This window comes from Phalaenopsis equestris, unplaced genomic scaffold, assembly GCF_001263595.1.
Source record: "Phalaenopsis equestris unplaced genomic scaffold, ASM126359v1 Scaffold000002, whole genome shotgun sequence".
Lineage (NCBI taxonomy): Eukaryota > Viridiplantae > Streptophyta > Magnoliopsida > Asparagales > Orchidaceae > Phalaenopsis > Phalaenopsis equestris.
The window spans coordinates 46,454,905-46,472,614 of NW_018164444.1; the positions used below are offsets into that span (position 1 = coordinate 46,454,905).

The 17,710-nt window shown below is 34.9% G+C and overlaps 1 pseudogene; it reads left to right on the forward strand.

The window, feature by feature from the left end:
* The first annotated feature begins 13,786 nt into the window (after nucleotides 1–13,786).
* LOC110018500 lies at nucleotides 13,787–14,567 on the forward strand (annotated as a pseudogene).
* Nucleotides 14,568–17,710: the final 3,143 nt, after the last annotated feature.

Sequence of the window (17,710 nt, forward strand, 5' to 3'; positions counted from 1 at the left end):
GCTCTTATATATATATATATATATATATATATATATATATATTGCATTTGAATTGTTTTAAATGAAGTTTTTTTGTTAGACTTAAAGAATCTCAGAGTTTTTTTTATTTTCTATTTTTTGAGTTGAAGTAAAATGAATTAAATGAGCATCCGAGACGGCCAAGATTAGTCGACCGCAGTGCACGGAGGCACCAAATAGAGGCTCAACAAATCACAGCTGCAAACACTTTCAAAATTAGGCTCATGAACGAGTTTCAAATAGGCAAAAAAAATCTACAAACAATTTTAAAGCAGACTGATGATTGAGCTTCAAATAGACAAAAAAAACAGCAAAGCTTTTCTTTATCTTCAGCAGAAAAGGCCAAAAACTTTGGAAGCTCTGCCGAAGGAATGTATGATTGAAGCGACTGTAACGTAAAGTCTTGAAAACCCTTCAAAATATCTCTGCTTATCAAAATTATTGTTACTGACGTCAACAATCAGTTATGCTTTGCACGATGCAGTGTTAGTTCAGCCTCCAATGGATTTCATCATTATATCGTTACAGAAAATCAGTGTTGAGGAAACTTCTGAAAATACAAGAGAGGTCATCTGCTACAAGTTAATCAATGTGATATTCAATGAAAAGAACATATGAAAAGTTGGGCCAATCAGCAGTGATTATTTCTACTTAATTTTGTTTATTATAATTTTTGTTCAGCTTTAATATTGATATATTACCAACAAATTTTCCAACAAATTTCCCATCATGAGACTCAAAATTTTAAATATAATGCGGATTTCGAGATAATATTTTAAAAAAAATTTATTTAAACTTTGATAAAAATTTATCCAGCTAATATTTCAGTAAATTTATAATTAAAATAACCGACTTTATGATATCAAAGTTAGTCCAGTCTGAGTCAAATCAAACCTAGATCAAGTCATTAAACTATTCTTGGAAGATTTCCAAACATATTTTGAAGGTCAAACGGATGCCGAATCTGACAAATTTATAGTCGAATCGAGCATCTCGACAAGACGAATCTAACGAGCCCAATCACTCAATTTCATCATCATTAAAACATCTAAATGTTCGCTAAAAACTGTCTATTTGAAAGAAATTCTCTAGACCGTCCAATCAAAACTATTCATATTCATGTATTAATTACACCCAAAACACTATAAACAGATGCCACCCCTCTCATGAGAGGAGGGGGGAGGGGGGTTAAAGCCTAGAGGCTGAAAGCCTGAGTCATTGAGAAGGAGCTGCAGCATCACTGTTGACCGCCGTCGACCACTGCCGGCAGTCATCGACCCCAGTCGATGTGCCGCCAACCCTCGTCTACCACCGCCGACCTCAGTCGGCCGCCACAGCAATCGACCACAACACCAGTGGGCCACCGTCGGTCGTTCTCAACCATCGCCGACCCTTCATCGACCACCATCTACCGTCGTGGACCGCCGCCGACCATCGTTGACCATCGCTGACTTCTGTTGACCTCTGTCAACCAGACGCCGTCAGTCGACATTGTAATCTAAAAAATATAGTTACCATTTCCCGTCTGTGGGAGAGATTTTTGTAATAATCAATCAATAGTGAATTTTTGCAACTAGGCCAGACCCTTTGGTTTTCCCCTTTATGAGTTTTTCACATAAAAACTTCTCGAGTCGTCAGTGTTTGTTTCTATTTCATCTGTGTATATACTGAATTCTCGTACGACTCTAAAACAATAATATGTTACTCTATCACCGCAAATTTTCTAGCAAGCATCAAATACAATTAAAATTTCAAGTTCTCGCTCAAATTTATGCATTTATAAATGATTTTTGTTCAAAAAGAAAAAGAAAAACACTTCCTACATATTTTTCCATATTTACTAAATTTAGGGAAATAGAATTAATGGATAAATACATAATTAAAATAAAAATAGCTATCGATCAACCTTATTTATATATATAAGTTGCTTGCATTTCGATGGATAAAAATTATTTTATTCAATAAAAATACATCATTTGACTTAATTAATGGAAAATGAAGTGTTGGCCAAGTAATAGTTAGAGAAGCACCGAGCAAACTGGAAATAGGTACTGATGCTATGTGACAAAGCAGAGTTTTATATAAATGATTAATTTCTGCTTGCAAGGAATAGCAAAGGAGGCACACAAGCAACTACACTTGTAATGTATATTGCAGCAGTAACAATTTGTAAATGGAAGATTACGATTTAATAGGACATCACTCAATTCCTGCATATTTACATATATATCTAACATTTAAACTTCAATTTCTATGATATGGCATCTTATCTATGCATGAAATTAAAGGTATATTCACTTTTTAAATGTTAAAATTGTGATATTATTGATGTGATATGAAAAGTATAAGTGACAAAAATGTAAAATATGAATTTTAAGTGTTAGATATATAAATACATGAGAATTAGGTGGTGCGTTGAAATGACATTTTCAATGTAAACCTTTTAAAATAAGTTATGTAGATTTAATATGTTGACTCGAGAGCTTCATCAAAATTTTAAGGAAATGTAGGATAAAGTACTGTGTTCTTCAATATTAAATTTCTATTATTATATATTTTATTAATTTGGATGGTTTCAAAATAGATTTTAAACATATTTTGATTTTGGGGCATTTAAATTCATACCACCCCAATTCTTATGTATTTACATATCTAACACCTAAACTTTGCTTATTTACATTTCTTCCACCCAACTTTTTTATATTACATAAAACAATACCACTATTATAACTCTTATAAAAAATGAAATACATTTTTCAGGGACTTAACTGAAATTCACATATTTCAAAGAAAAAAAAAAAAAAAAAAAAGGTCCCAAGCCCAAGATTTGAAGTATGGTTTCATTTTGCTAACTATATGAATGAAAAAATAAGTGAAAATAATTATTATAAAAAGACATCAAAATGACCCTAAGATTGATGGTACTATTTATTTGAGGACACATTCATCTATGCATCAAAAGAATTCTCATTATAGTATAGCTAATCAAGTTAATTGAGTACTTTAACTTGATGTTAAAGGTGATTAGAGTTGCAAGTGTCTTAAGGCTTGGAGATTCGATCAAGAGAATACTAAAAAAGCCATAGTTACAATAATGAATATTGATGAATTATTACCAGCTATATATGTTGAGGACTGGGTGAGTTTAAATATTCATACACTATTTTTGATGAACTTTAACACGTGATTGCTTCCAATTCTATCTAGATGAGAAAGTTGGCATGAAATGATTCTTAAGGATTCATAATAGAGTATGTTTACACAATGAATTAGTAAATATTGATGGTATGAATCCCACTTTAATTTTTATTGATAGAGATTGAAAATTGATTAATTGAGTAATAATTTTTTTGTTTAATACATAAAAAAAATAAATTAATTGGGATAAAGAAAGTGCTTTGTTGTCTAGAATATTGATATAATTTTTATTGCTATAATCGATGATAGAGGTTCTAATAATAATATCATCACTTACTTGAAATAAAATTAAGAAAAAAATTGGAAAAAGTGCAAGTACTCATGAAGTTCTTACACATGAGATGCATTGCTTATATTATAGATTTAGTTTAGTGAATTTTTTCATTGTACATTAAACATTCACCTCACATTCACTGGCATGACTACACAAATTTAAGCAATGCATTAAAATTGAAAAAAAAAAATACAACTAGCTTATTTTGCTTGAATGACCAAGTAGATAGATTTCACATGTCTAATATTAAGTGAAATACAAAAGTTTAAAAGAGCATTTGAGCGGTATAAGAACATTGATGCTAGTTTAAGGCAAATTTAGAGAAAAAAGATGATGAGAATCATGTCAGAAGTTGAATGACAATGACTATAGGAACATTAAAAGGATGGATAATTTTGGAGATAAATTTTCTGAGCTTGTTATAGGATGATTATCAGCACCATGAATGTTGCATAAAATATAGTCTTTTAGGAAATTATCGAAGTTCTATATTTTTTATAATGTTAGGGAATAGTTAGTAATCTTAATGTGAAAAATATGCCTTAAAAAAATGAAAGTAATATTTGAAAAAGTATGGGAAAATATTAAAAAATAAATTTAATTACTTATTTTACATTTTTAAATCCTTGCTTTAAGCTTAATAGGTTGAGTTTGATGTCATGAATATATGTAAAGGCTTTGGTGGCTTAGCATTAGCATAACTTCTAAGATTAATATGCTACAATATATTCCATTATTACAAGATAAAGTTCAAAGATGAGAGTTGGGTGAATTGTTTTGAAAGATTGTGGCCTAGATAGAAAAACTAATCTAGAAAAATATTTATCTTAAAAGTTTGAAGTATTGAAAAATAAAATTGATATCTTAACCTAATGGAAAGTTAATTCATCAAAATTTTTAACTAATATACACTCAAGCTAGATTCTATGGAAGCCAAACGAACAACCCCAATCCAATAAATGTTTAAGAAAAAAATTAATAACATGAATAAGCATGTTAAAGATATTTCACAATAAGTTATCTTTAAATAACTCTATTAACTATTATTCAGCAATCATTTTTATAGAATTGTCAAAGTTTACAAGTTAATCATTACCTTTGCAACTTCCTTTTTACTATTTGAGAGGGAACCATAAATATTGTGCATAAAAAACTGCGTAAATTTCAGTCATTTGTATTGAAGCATGAAAAGCCCATTTGGCCCATTACGGAAATCCATGGAGCAAAGCTTATGGAAGTAGATGTACGTCTCCAGAGAGGAAGATGTTGCAGGCAACCTGCAACTTAAGCGTCTTAGCTTTTAAACTTCCTAGATTTAGGCTTAGCTTTAGTTTAATAATCACATCTAGCTGAATGGAGTAGGCGGGCTGCCATTTAAAATAAAATTATCGTTCTTACTATACAACTTCCGGAAATGGTCGAAAGACGCTTCTTTACTAAATCAAAATTTTGACGTTTATTATAACCAAACGAAGCTTTGCCACATTCTCAAACTAAACCTTAATTAACACACTCAATATTAATCAAATCTAAAAATATATCGGGTTGTAAATTAATTCGATTTGAATCAGTTAAAAGCGTTGATTCGTTTTCTTGCAGTTTAAATTTAAATCCAATTAGTTTACTAAAATCTAATTATTAATCCATCCATATAAAACAACTAAATAACACTAATTAAGAGAATTTAAGTAAATTTCTTACGATGCTCCCTAGTTAAAAATATTTAAATTTCTTATAGTTAGGGGTTTGAAACATGCCCCATCCAACATTGGAATTTACATTTTTTACACTCGAAAGTTTTATATTACGAGTTGCGCACATCGTTGTTTTTCGTACACGCTTTCGATGCAACCATCTCTCCCCTCCTTTCCCATATCTTTGCCCTTTTTCTATGGTCGTCTTACTATAAGAGAACTGTCCCGATAGTTGTTGGGGAAAAACTAAAATTTCTATAAAATAAAAAAAAAATCACAAAGCAATTTTCTCAACTCACACAAACTCAATTTAGAAGCTCATAAAACTTTCCTTGAGACGTGATTCATAACATATAAGACTATGGGGTATTTATACAGGTTTAGAAGTAATCAACATCATACATCATTCAACAATTAAACTAATCTCAACACTTTTCATCTACCACACACACATGCATCACACGATTCACATAACATTGACTTTTCACCATATTAATTTTTAAACAAGCTTAATAATTCAATATAAGTTTATTTCTAAAATAAAATAAGTTTAGTTCTAACAACATCTCTTAAACTTGAATTGTAACTCCAAGAATACTACGAAACTTCATGAATGTTTCTTGCTACAGTGGCTTAGTAAATATGCCTACCACTTCATCTTGAGACATCACATATTTCAACTCCACTTCTTTTCTTGCAACACATTCTCTTATATAGTGGTAATGGGTGCCCGTGTGTTTGCTTCTATTTTGAAAGACGAGATTCCTTGCCAATGCAAATGCTGATTTTTTATCAATGTGTATCTCGATGGACAACATTTATGAAAATTGTAATTCTTTCAATAAATTCCTTAGCCACATTGTATGGCAAAAACATGAAGTAGTTATAACATATTCAACTTCACAAGTTCATAGGGTAACAAAAGGTTGCTTCTTCGATACCGAGATCAAAACAGTATCTCCCATAAAGAACATGAATCATGTAGTACTCTTTCTATCATCCAGATCTACATCCAAGTCGTTCACTATATCCAATAATTATATTTGTTAGAAGAAGAGTAACGTAAACTATAGTTGATTGTACCTCTAATACATTAAAGTATTCTCTTAATAAACTTGAAATGAGTTATCGTTGGAGCATCCATATAACGACTTATTACTACAATTGCAGAAGTAATATCTGCCCATGTACAAGTTAGTAGTGTACAATTCCAATGAGACTTTTATAAAGAGTTGGATCCATCTTTTCTCCTTCATCATTTATGGATAGTTTGACTTTATATTTTATTGGTATTCCAACATAATTAGAGTCATCCATTTTAAATTTCTTAAGTACTTATGTAGCATAGCCTTCTTGAGTGATAAAGAAGTATATATCTTCATGCCGAGATAGTAAGTCAAAAAGTCGGATGTCTGTCATTTTAAATTCCTTGGCCATTTCTTACTTAAAATTTTCAAATATTTTATTTTATTAGTAACTATGAAAATTAAGTCATGCACATACATGCATACAATTAAAATATCATTATCTTGAACTTTAATATAAAGTGCATGCTCAGATAAACATTTAATGAGATTTTTTTCTTCGAAACACTTTTTTAGGCTCTTGTTGCTTGCTTTAAACCATATAAAGTCTTCTTCAACTTTAGGACTTTTTCTTCTTGACCTTTTGCTTCATATCACAAAGTTTTTTCAATATAAACTTCTTCAAGAACTCCATGTTGGACAGCCAAATAAATTATTAGTTTAATAGTTTTAAGACGAGCTACGGGAGTAAATACCTTGTCATAATCTGTGCAATATTTTTATTTGTATCATTTAGCCACAATTCTTATTTTGTATCTCTTTATATCTCCTTTAGCATTCTATATTCATTTTATGCCCCCATTTTACTCCAATTGCCTTGTGTCATTGTGGAAGTGTAACAAGCTGCCATGTTTCTTTCTTAGTGATTGCTTTAATTTCTTTATTCATAACATCCACCCATTTCTTACTTTAGCCTAAAGGTTCACATTCACCAAAAAGACAAAAAATGTAATGTCATCTTGATTATTAGTTACCTCATAAATATCTTATAAACTTCGAAAATATGATTTTTTCACATTTGAACTTTCACTTAACGATGTTGTTGATTTTGATCATTCATATGTTCTTGCTAAAATTGACGGAGTGATGAGCTCATGTGATTTTTTCTCGTAAAATCTCTTTAATTCTTGGTTGATCATTTTTATCTTCTTCTTCTTCAAAATGAGGAAAAATATTCTTATTCTTGTATTTTCGAATCACAATTTTCTTTTTCATCAAACTCCACATCATGAATAAAGAAATTTTTGCCATTAATTGGATTATAGAGTTTGTAACCTTTAGAACTTGAGTCCTAGCCAGTGAACACATATCATTCATTTTTATCATCAATTTTTGTTCTCTTTTCCCCATGAATGTGAATATGCAATGCTTCCAATGACTTTAAGATGAGAGATACTTGATCTCCTTCCACTCCATGCTTCTTGAGGGATTTTTCATGTGCAATTCTTGTAGGAGAGCAATTTGTTAAGTAAATTGTATAACTGACTGCCTCAGCACAAAATTCTTTGGATGTTCTTTTACTTTTGAGCATACTTTGAGACATGTTGAGAATTGTTCTATTCTTTCGTTCTACAACTCCATTTTATTTGGGGGGGGGGGGGGCAGTATTGGGGGGGGGGAATCTTGACACTGTTAAAGGATGATGAATTTTACGATCTTCACAGTATATTGGAATGCATTGGATGCGAACTCTCTACTACGATCAGATCTAATGGCCTTGATGTTAAGCCCACTTTCTTTCTCAACAAAAGCATTAAACTTTTTAAAATTTTCAAACACCTCTCATTTTTCTTCAAAAAATAGACCCATTTTGTTTTCGAAAAATCATTAATAAATAAAATAAAATATTTACTCTCGCCAAATGACATTAGTTTAATAGAGCTGCAAACATCGATGCATATGAGCTCAAGTGGTTTGGTTGTTCTTGAAGTTGACTCCTTTGGAAAGCTTTTGCAAGATTGCTTTCCAAGTAAACATCCCCTGCATAGTTGATCTGGTTGATTGATGTAAGGTAAGCCTGTCACCATTTCCTTCTTTGATAGAAGTTCAGGATTGCCAAAATTGAGATGTCCATATCGTAGATGTCATAACTATGATGAATCACTTTAACAAACTCTTAAACATTTTGCAACATCATATTGAGTGTCAAGAAGAAACATTCTTTTTTTGACACAGGCACCTTAACAATTAAATTCTTTCTATGGTCTTTTAAGAAAAGATTTTTTTTTTGTGTTGAGTGAATATCATATTATTTCTTCAATAATTAACACAAACTTAAAATACTATTTTTCATATTGGGCACATAGTAAACAATTGAGATGAATTGATGGCATTCATTCTTCAGGTGTATTATAATTACACCTTTAACCTCTACCAATACTTTTGATTCATCTCCAAATGAGATATTTCCCCTTATTGCTTCATCAAGCTCCACGGACTTGTTTCTTTCTCCGCACATATAATTGCTTGCACTGGTGTCGAGATAACACTTATTTGTTTGATCTTTATCTTTATCATTGCATACTAACAAGAAAGTTCCTTCTAATTTACTATCATTTTCTATGAGCTTAGCTTTGTCCTCCACTTTTTTTAGACATCCACATTCGATAGCATGATGGCCAAATTTTTGACAATTACAGTAATTAATTTGTGATTTGTCATACCTTGGCCATGAATTCTTTCTTCCACGACTTCTAGATATTTGATGATTTCCACTTCTACCACCATTATTGAAATAGTTGGAATTGTTATATTCACTTCTTCCTTTTCCTTGTCCATGACCATGTCCTCGACCACATCCTCTTCCTGTTAGGCTTTTATCATTGTCAAAGCTATCATCTCTCCTGTTTTTATTCATAAGCTTGCAAAGAACATAATAATTGCTCCACACTCATTATTTCTAAATCCTTAGTTTCTTCAATGGCAATAACGATATACTCAAAATTTACATTAAGAGGCGAAGAATTTTTTTAATAATTTTTACTTTACTCACATCTTCACCATTTTTTTTAATTAATTGATAATAGGCAACACTCTAGAGAAGTAAACTGAAATTAATTCAGATTCCTCCATGAATAAGAGTTCAAACTCCTCTCTAAGAGCTTGAAGGTAGATCATTTTAATCTCAACCCTTAATTCTTCGCTTACCACATCTATCACACACACTTGCATCACAAGCCCCTCCTAACATTAACTCTTTCACCATATCAAGTTTTCAACAAGCTTATTTATTCAAAACAAAGTTATTTCTAAAATAAACAAGTTTATTTCTAACAATAGTGTCAATAGTGAGATCACCATAGGCTCCATTGAAAATGTTGTTTCACCGTTTGGAAATTACGTTTGAGTAGTTTATTCGAAAATGTAGTTGGTTTTTTATACTAAATGAGGAACGTGGGTCGAACCCCGCGGTCCTCATTTCCGGATAAACGGCCTATCTGGTTACGCACAATCTGCCCCAAACACAGATAAAAGAGTCTGGTTATGTCATGTAGCCGCTATTATTTCAATGTCTCGCTTGCAAGAATTGCACATGTTTCCATTGGCAAAGAACAAAGCAAAAGGCCTCCAAATCGAAACAAGCAGTGCTTCTCCCCTTCAGCTTCATCAATCAGATTTTCTCCGCTCCTTATCTATCTTTCTCACTCAATCACACCAATACGATTCATGCGAATTTGAAGGAGAAGAAGAAACCGATTGTTTTCATTCATGAGAAGGAGAAGCATGAGAGGTTCGCAGGGCAAGCGGAGATATCGTCGATTACATGCATTTGTGCCGTTGTTCTGCTCCGACGGCGTCAGATTTGTTAATAGTGAGATGCGCGACAGGAAAGTAGACGGAGTGCGCAACATGTAATATTAAAATTTTGGCTGTAAAATACGTAATTTCTACTATTTTGCGTTGACAATATGTAAAAAATCTCTATTATTTAATAAATGAACAGTTGCTAGAGTAGAAATGAAGAATTTGAAGGGATTGATTATGCGAAACATTAACACAATTTCAGTGGCTTGCTCATGTAACAAGGTTCGTTTATAGCTTTTATTTTTTCTCTATTTTTAGAATGATGATGGTCAAAAATTTTAATTTAAAATATTTTGATTAAATTGAAAATAATGAATTATTAAATAGATTATTTTAGTCACAATTTCAATAATTTTTTTATTTTTGTCCTAATTTTTTTAATATCGGCTCAAGTAATTATTAAACTATAAAGTGAGGTCTTATTAAAAGAGTTTGTGACATCTTATTAAAAAGTGTGAGTGATGCATGTCACAAGATCATGATAGTAGAGTAATAAATTAACGTTCCACATAATAAGAGATTCATCACACACACAAATAAAATAAAAGTGGAGGGAGGAGACAACAATTTTGATGTGTAAAATCTTGGAAAGGAAAAAATATCAGGGGGTCTAGCCTAGTCGAAGTAATTCATTATATAAGTGTGAGTACATAGTCCTACTCTTCTCTTGAATTAAAGAAGATATAATTATAATGTTGATGTATGATAGTAGTTCATCAATAATAGATGTAACGGGTCACAAACAGCGTAATTGATTACTATGAAGGCAGCAGCTTGTCATGAATTTTGTAGATGGCGTATAATATCGGCTTATTGTAGAGACTGTTGTTGAAACTATGGTTGATGTAGATTGTAGATGGTTGCTTCATGAGCATTGGTTGACTATAGAGACCATAGTAGGGAGTTTAAGAAACTGTGAGTTATGTAGGTCGTAGTTATTTACATAAACTATAGTTGTGGGCTATGATAACGTCAATAGACCATAAAGGCCAAACTTGAGAGTTGCATAAGCTCTGGAACATGTAGGTCGTAAATAGTCATGTAGAATATGGTGGTAAGCTGAACAATGTTTTTTAGGCCACAGATGTCAGAGTTTGGAGCAGCATGGACTGTGGATCAATAGGTCGTTGTTGGTTTCTTCGGTCTTAGTAATGAGTTGCAATGACTTTCATAGGCCACAAGGCTGGAGTTGGGAGCCGTAGAAGCTTTGAGCAACGTAAGCTGTAGTTGGTGATCACATAGGTCGTATCGGTGAACCACAACATTGTCCATAGAAAAACGAGTGCAAACAAATTGAGTCGTGCTTGAGCTTGGCTCGTACCAATAGCAGTCGGTGAAGATGTCAGTGAAGATGTTAGTTGTTGTTGGAGGATGAGGACGCAGTGAAAGCTCGTTGAAAATGCATCGAAAAGATTAGCAGTAAGCTAATCGAGCCAACTTGCAAGCCAACAAGTTAAGCCGGAAAGAGCTTGAGCACTTTAATAAATGAGTTACAGTTTAAGCTCAAGCTCGAGCTTGCAGATCAATAAGCTCAGCTTGTGAGCTCATTAACAAGCAGAGTTCAAGCCAACTCAACTCGTTTGAACCCTTATGTAGGACACATACGTCGAAATTAGGATTAGAGTTGTATGAGTTGTGGATCATGTAAGTTGTGGTTGGTCACATAGCCCATAGTTGTGAGTCAGTTTAACGTCTATAGGTCATATAGGCCAGAGTTGGGAGTTGCATGAGTCGTGGACCACGTAAATCATAGTTAGTGACACAAGCTAAAGTGGTGAAATGCAATAACATTCACAGACCATAAAGGCCGGAGTTGGGAGATGCGTGAATTGTGTACCACTTAAGTATTAATTGTCATATAGGCTTTAGAGGTGAGTCACAATAACATTCATAGGCCGCAGAAACCAAAGTTAAGAGATGCATTATCAATGAATTACATAGGTCTTAGTTGATAACATAGGTCATAGTGATGAGTCGCAATAATATTCGTAGGTCATAAACTTCATAATTGTGATCTATACGAGCAGTAGAGCACATATGTCAAAATTGGTCATTGGAGTTAGGAGCTCCATAAGCTATGGACCACATAGATCGTAGTTGGTCACATAAGTCGTAGTGGTGGACTGCAATATTGTCCGTAGGACATAAATGCTAGAGTTGGAAGTTGCATGAGTCATTGATCACGCATGAGGTAATTAATCACAATAGTCATAGTGAAACTACATTAACATTCGTAGGCCATAGAGGATGTAATTGGGATTTACATGTGGACCACAAAGCTCATAATTGGTCGTGTATGCTCAAGTGGTGAGTCGCAATAATATATGTATGTCACATATGTCCGAGTTGGAAGATATATAAACTGTAGATCATGTAGGTCGTAGTTGATTGTGTAAGTTATAGTGGTAAGCTGTAATAACATATGTAGACCACAGAGACCAAAATAAGTGGCTGCAGTTGCAATGAACCACATCCGCTTTTCACCAAAATAAGGAGCTGTGAGGAGAGAACTTCAAGAGTTTATAGAAGGTTACTGCATTTTGAGAATGAAGGTTGTAAGCAGTTATTGTGGGGAGTTACATGGTCTTTGTGGTGCGTTGTTACACAATCTTCAGGGTGTGTCGTTAAACAATCTTTAGGATGTGTCATTACCCTTTTCGGGTGAGTGTCGTTGCTTCGCAAGGTTTGCTAATGGCGACAAACAGGAGGCAGCTGATAGTAGTCGACAGTGGTTGGGGAGCGGTGGTTACTTTGTTTGACAACAACGAGAGTAGGAATTGTTTGTTGGGTATTTAGTCAAAATTTGCTCTAAAAATTTGTTTTTTCTCCCCCTTCATGTCCAGGTCTAGCTTCTGGTCTCCCTCCCCCGACCACTTTCATTAAGGAGGTAGGGCTTTATTTAGCAAGTCTAGGAGTGGTCTCCCTTGTAAATAAAGAAAGAAACCTGAACCACCTAATCGGACAACCGTATTATGGATATTTTAGTATTTTAATGATATCAGAATGATTGATCTTGAGCTCATTGAATGAGTCTCAACAAGATAATCAATTTTATCACAAGCTTATCGTGTTTAAAATTTATTTAACCCTCGAACAAATCACTTAAAGCTTCTAAAAATGATTTAATAGTTTGATTTGGGCTTTTGATTTGACTCGAATTGGGCCAAGCTTCATGTCATTATGTTCGTCTCGTCGAGCCGATCAGCTTCACTATAAATTTGTTGAAATAGAAATTATGGATGATATATAATCTGAGTTTAAGTATTTCTTACTTAAAAATGATTCCTAGATTATTGCAGCTTTGAGATTCAGGGAAAATGATAAAATTTGTTAATGGCGTATATGAAGTTTAATTTGGCATTTGTATAGATTATATGCTTTTATATAAATAATTAGAGAATTATTTTGACATTTTTACTATAACATTTAAGCTACTTTTTCAATCAAATTAAATTAGCATAAGGTGTTCAATAAAAGGGTGTCACAAGACAATTCGGGCCCGAATTGTGAATGTCATGAGACCCAAATTATCATGTGACCTCCTATTATATTAGACACCTGATACAAATTATGCCATAATTTCTCGACAACAACTCCAGAACATTCAGGCGCCACCCTCTACACACATCGCGAATTCTCTCGGCCCAGCTCCATTCAAAAACACGCTTCTGCACCCTCTCACTAACCTTCCTACTCTCGCCTCCTCTCCGATCATGGCCGCCGCCTTCGTCGCATCAATAAAACAGTCCCCTCGTTCCCTTCCCCTCATATGGAGGACAACAACCAGTACTACTCCTCGGTCAATCTCCCTCTTCCCTTCTTTATCCAGAATAATCCGTTGCCGGCCTTGGAAGAGCACTCAGGCAGGGGATAACAACAACTCGTCACGCGACTTGCAGCTGAAGCAGAACAACTCTGCCATCGAACAACACTGGACTCCTCGACCCTCTGCTCTCAAAATTTCTCCTTTCGGTAAGAGCGAGCTTCCAACTCAATCTCAACTAAACATATCATGTATAATAATAATTCTGTTTTGAACGACAAATCTAAGGCTTGTTTGGTTCGCTGTCGCCCATGAGGAAGATGTGGCAGATGCTGGGCACCATGGACAGACTGTTCGAGGACGTGTTCCTGTTCCCTGGGACTTCGATGGGGAAGAACAGAACACCTGGGTGGGATATTAAGGAGGATGAAAAGGAGCTGAAGATGAGATTTGACATGCCGGGGTTGTCCAAGGAGGCGGTGAAGGTGTGGGTAGAGAATGACTTGCTTGTGATCAGGAGCTAGCAGACAGATGAGAATGGCGAGGGGAGGGAAAGGGAGGAAGGAAGGAGGAGGAGCAGCTGTAGAGTCTACGACATGCGCGTGGTTCTGCCTGAGGAATGTGAGAAGGAGAGGGTGAAAGCGGAGTTTGAGAATGGGGTGTTGATCATTACTATCCCGAAAGTTAAGATGGAGCGCAATGTTGTCGAAGTTGAGGTTCAGGGAGCTTAGCAGCTGGCGTGAGTCTTACTCCTGTTTGGCTCTGCAGGGGTTGGTTGCTGTAGATTTTCTAATATAATTTAGATTTGGGGATCTGGATACAAGCATTTAATTCTCATTTATTTTTTCTCCCAAAAGAAATCATATATATATATATATATATATATATATGTAAAATACAAATTTATTTTTATTTACTTGCAAAGTATAATAATTCTAAAATACTATTAAACTTTGAAATAGCATTAAATAAACGAAAATGTGCTTGAATGCTCGAATGCGTAAGAATAGTTTGACTAGAAAAAAATTAAAAGAGGGAAAATCATAAGTTCAGATGCAAGAATCGGACTGCATAAAATAAGAAATAACAGTTTCACGCCCTATTTATAGAGCGAACAAGAAAAAGGAAGTGTCACACAATGATGAGTAACAAACTAAACATTTTTTTGCTTATTTATTCAATTCTCTTTTCATTTTCAAATAACATTATTACTGATCTAAAATAAAATACTTTATGAACGGCTCTTCCAAGACTTCAGACGAGACATACCCTTTTTGTATAAACTTTAAGAGAACCATCACCCCTCCTATCCTAAGCTATTCCATTCGATCAACCTTACAGTTGAATCTGGACAAATCCATCGATTCCCGAAGTGCCCCGGCTCGTGCATCACCTCGGCTAGGGCATCCCGCAAAACAACAACCTCCACTTGTAAGGCCGCCACGACCGAGCTCATGAACACCGGAGGAACTGAGACCTTCCGCACATGATCCGTGACCCGACCTCCGACTAATCTCGTCGACGAGCCAGCCTTCATCAATAATGACCCAATCCCTCTTGCCTGTTGCCCCTCTTGCCTGTTGCCCCGCCCCCGTGAGGGCAACCAATGCTCCATTCGCTTTTGTCTAGTATCAGCAGCGGGCAAAAGAGCAGATAGCAGGTATCCTCCTGAAATGACTGGCGGCAGGACTCCTGCGAACTCGATCTGTTGAGCGGCCACTATAGCAAAGGTCTCATCAATGACTTTCGACTGCCCACCATCTCGTTGACCCTTCGACTAGGCCAACTCATCTGCACATAAGGAATTACAAGGAGCTATTAAAAGATCGGCGACAACCAAAAAAGATTCTTTGCATAATCATGAATCTATCCATTGAGGAGATGGTCTCCAGACATCTTCACCCCTCTTTTGTTGCGAAGTGCCTTCGTCTTCCAGCAGCAGCGGTTGTGGGGAGATACTGATCTTCTCTCTCTAGTCTCTTTTCGCCCTCCTTGACGCCTTTGATGAGCAAAGTCTGTTGGCCCTTGGAGCTCGCACCTATGCTTGACTCGGGAATCACGATCTCTCGATGGGGGACCTTCGACTCCTGCCCCACAGAGTCCCCCGATGAGTCAACTTGATCATCCAGCACAAAATTTCTGACCTTGATCTTCTTTACAGAAGTCGAGCCTGTAACGCACTTTCGTCAGAATTAAGTGGTCGACATGGACTTTGCTCAAATCATCAGCCATGACTCAAATCGGCAGATTAGGGGAAAATTATGACAACAAATGCAATGTCAAGCCTTTGACTCTATTTATAGAAGCATACTAGGCATAGAATTGAAAGAGAGTTGATTATTAAATTGACTTTCTTGATTTTAGCGCCATTGAATACTAATCATTTTTTTGGTCATATTGTAGTTGTCACTTTCAATAAGCAAAAAAAAATCGAGGAATTAATATATATACACCATAATTATCAACACAAATCTCAAAGCTTCCGAATAGCCCATACAACAGTTGGACAACCAAGGTGTCCTACCGCCTTACTGCAAATCGCATGGTCGAGAATCTACCAACATGTCGCGACGAGAGTGACAGACCCAACTAACCGAAAAGCAAGCAAGAGTCATTGATTGCGGCAAATCGGTCAACCCGCCTTTACCACGACTAACATGATCGACATTTGACCGGGTGTCTTGACTGACCAACACTTATTGCAAAGAGCATAGTCGCCACTCAGCCGGTTGGGTTGCCTCAGTTAACCGAATTCTAGTAAGTTGACAAGCTAATTACCGTTATGTTAAAATTCAAATTGTAAATATATATATATATGACATGAAATCCATTCGATTAATAAGAGTATCCAATTCATTAAAAATGGTTCCCATTTCTGTTCCGCATTTTCGTGATTGTACAAAAGATTATCCTATAAATGTGAGGCAAAAATATAAATAAATGAACCTTTTTTCCCATCTTTCTCTATAGGAAACTTTAAACTTATTCTACTATCTCTCTCTCTCCTCTTTCGTCCCCTTGAGACGTATTCTCAAGGAATAAATTTAGATCTAACATCAATGCTCTCCTCAATCAAACATAAAGATATAAATAATCATGTTAGTCAGCAGAATGTACACACAAAGAGTAAGATGATTTAAAAACAAGTAGTTGAACCCTCCAAAATAAAAGTGTAATGAACTTGCCACATTTCGATCAATAGTCACTTATTTTAATTAAGAATGGAACTTTTTTATTAAACAATTAATAATAATAATGCCAACAACTTGAAGGAAAAATATAACAATGTGATTGAGCAAAGTCTGAGCCAAACTTTTAAAATCAGGTCAGACTACCTGCTACAAGTCAGCTTCTAACTATACTTGGTCGGATCAAGGACATTAACTTAGTCTTATGTATGTACCCAATTAGGTCCATCATGAGTCATTGATTTAAATTTTAACACTCATAAATTTCAAGCATTTTTATGGTGAATACAATCATCAAGCATGCTTTCCATCTTAATTTTATAAATATGGTCATAATTTAGATTCCAAAAGGCAACCTGGCTCAGCCCGCTACTCAATTTCCTTTTTTTGGCTTTTGATACCAGCTTATTTCACCGTAGTCCATAATCTCATAGAAAATATGAAGAAAATAGTGGCGATAAATGCCCGATCTGAGGAAAAATTATTCCATGCGGATCGGCGTCCGCACGCAGCTTGCGTGCGGACACCGATCTGGACCGTAAATCACATGATTTACGGTCTCGATGTGTTTCGGTGGGCCCCACCTAAAATTTTTTATTTTTATTTTTTAAAAACGGAAATAATCCTGACCGTAGATCACCGTGATCTACGGCCAGGATCGAACACCGCATGCAGAGATGCATGCG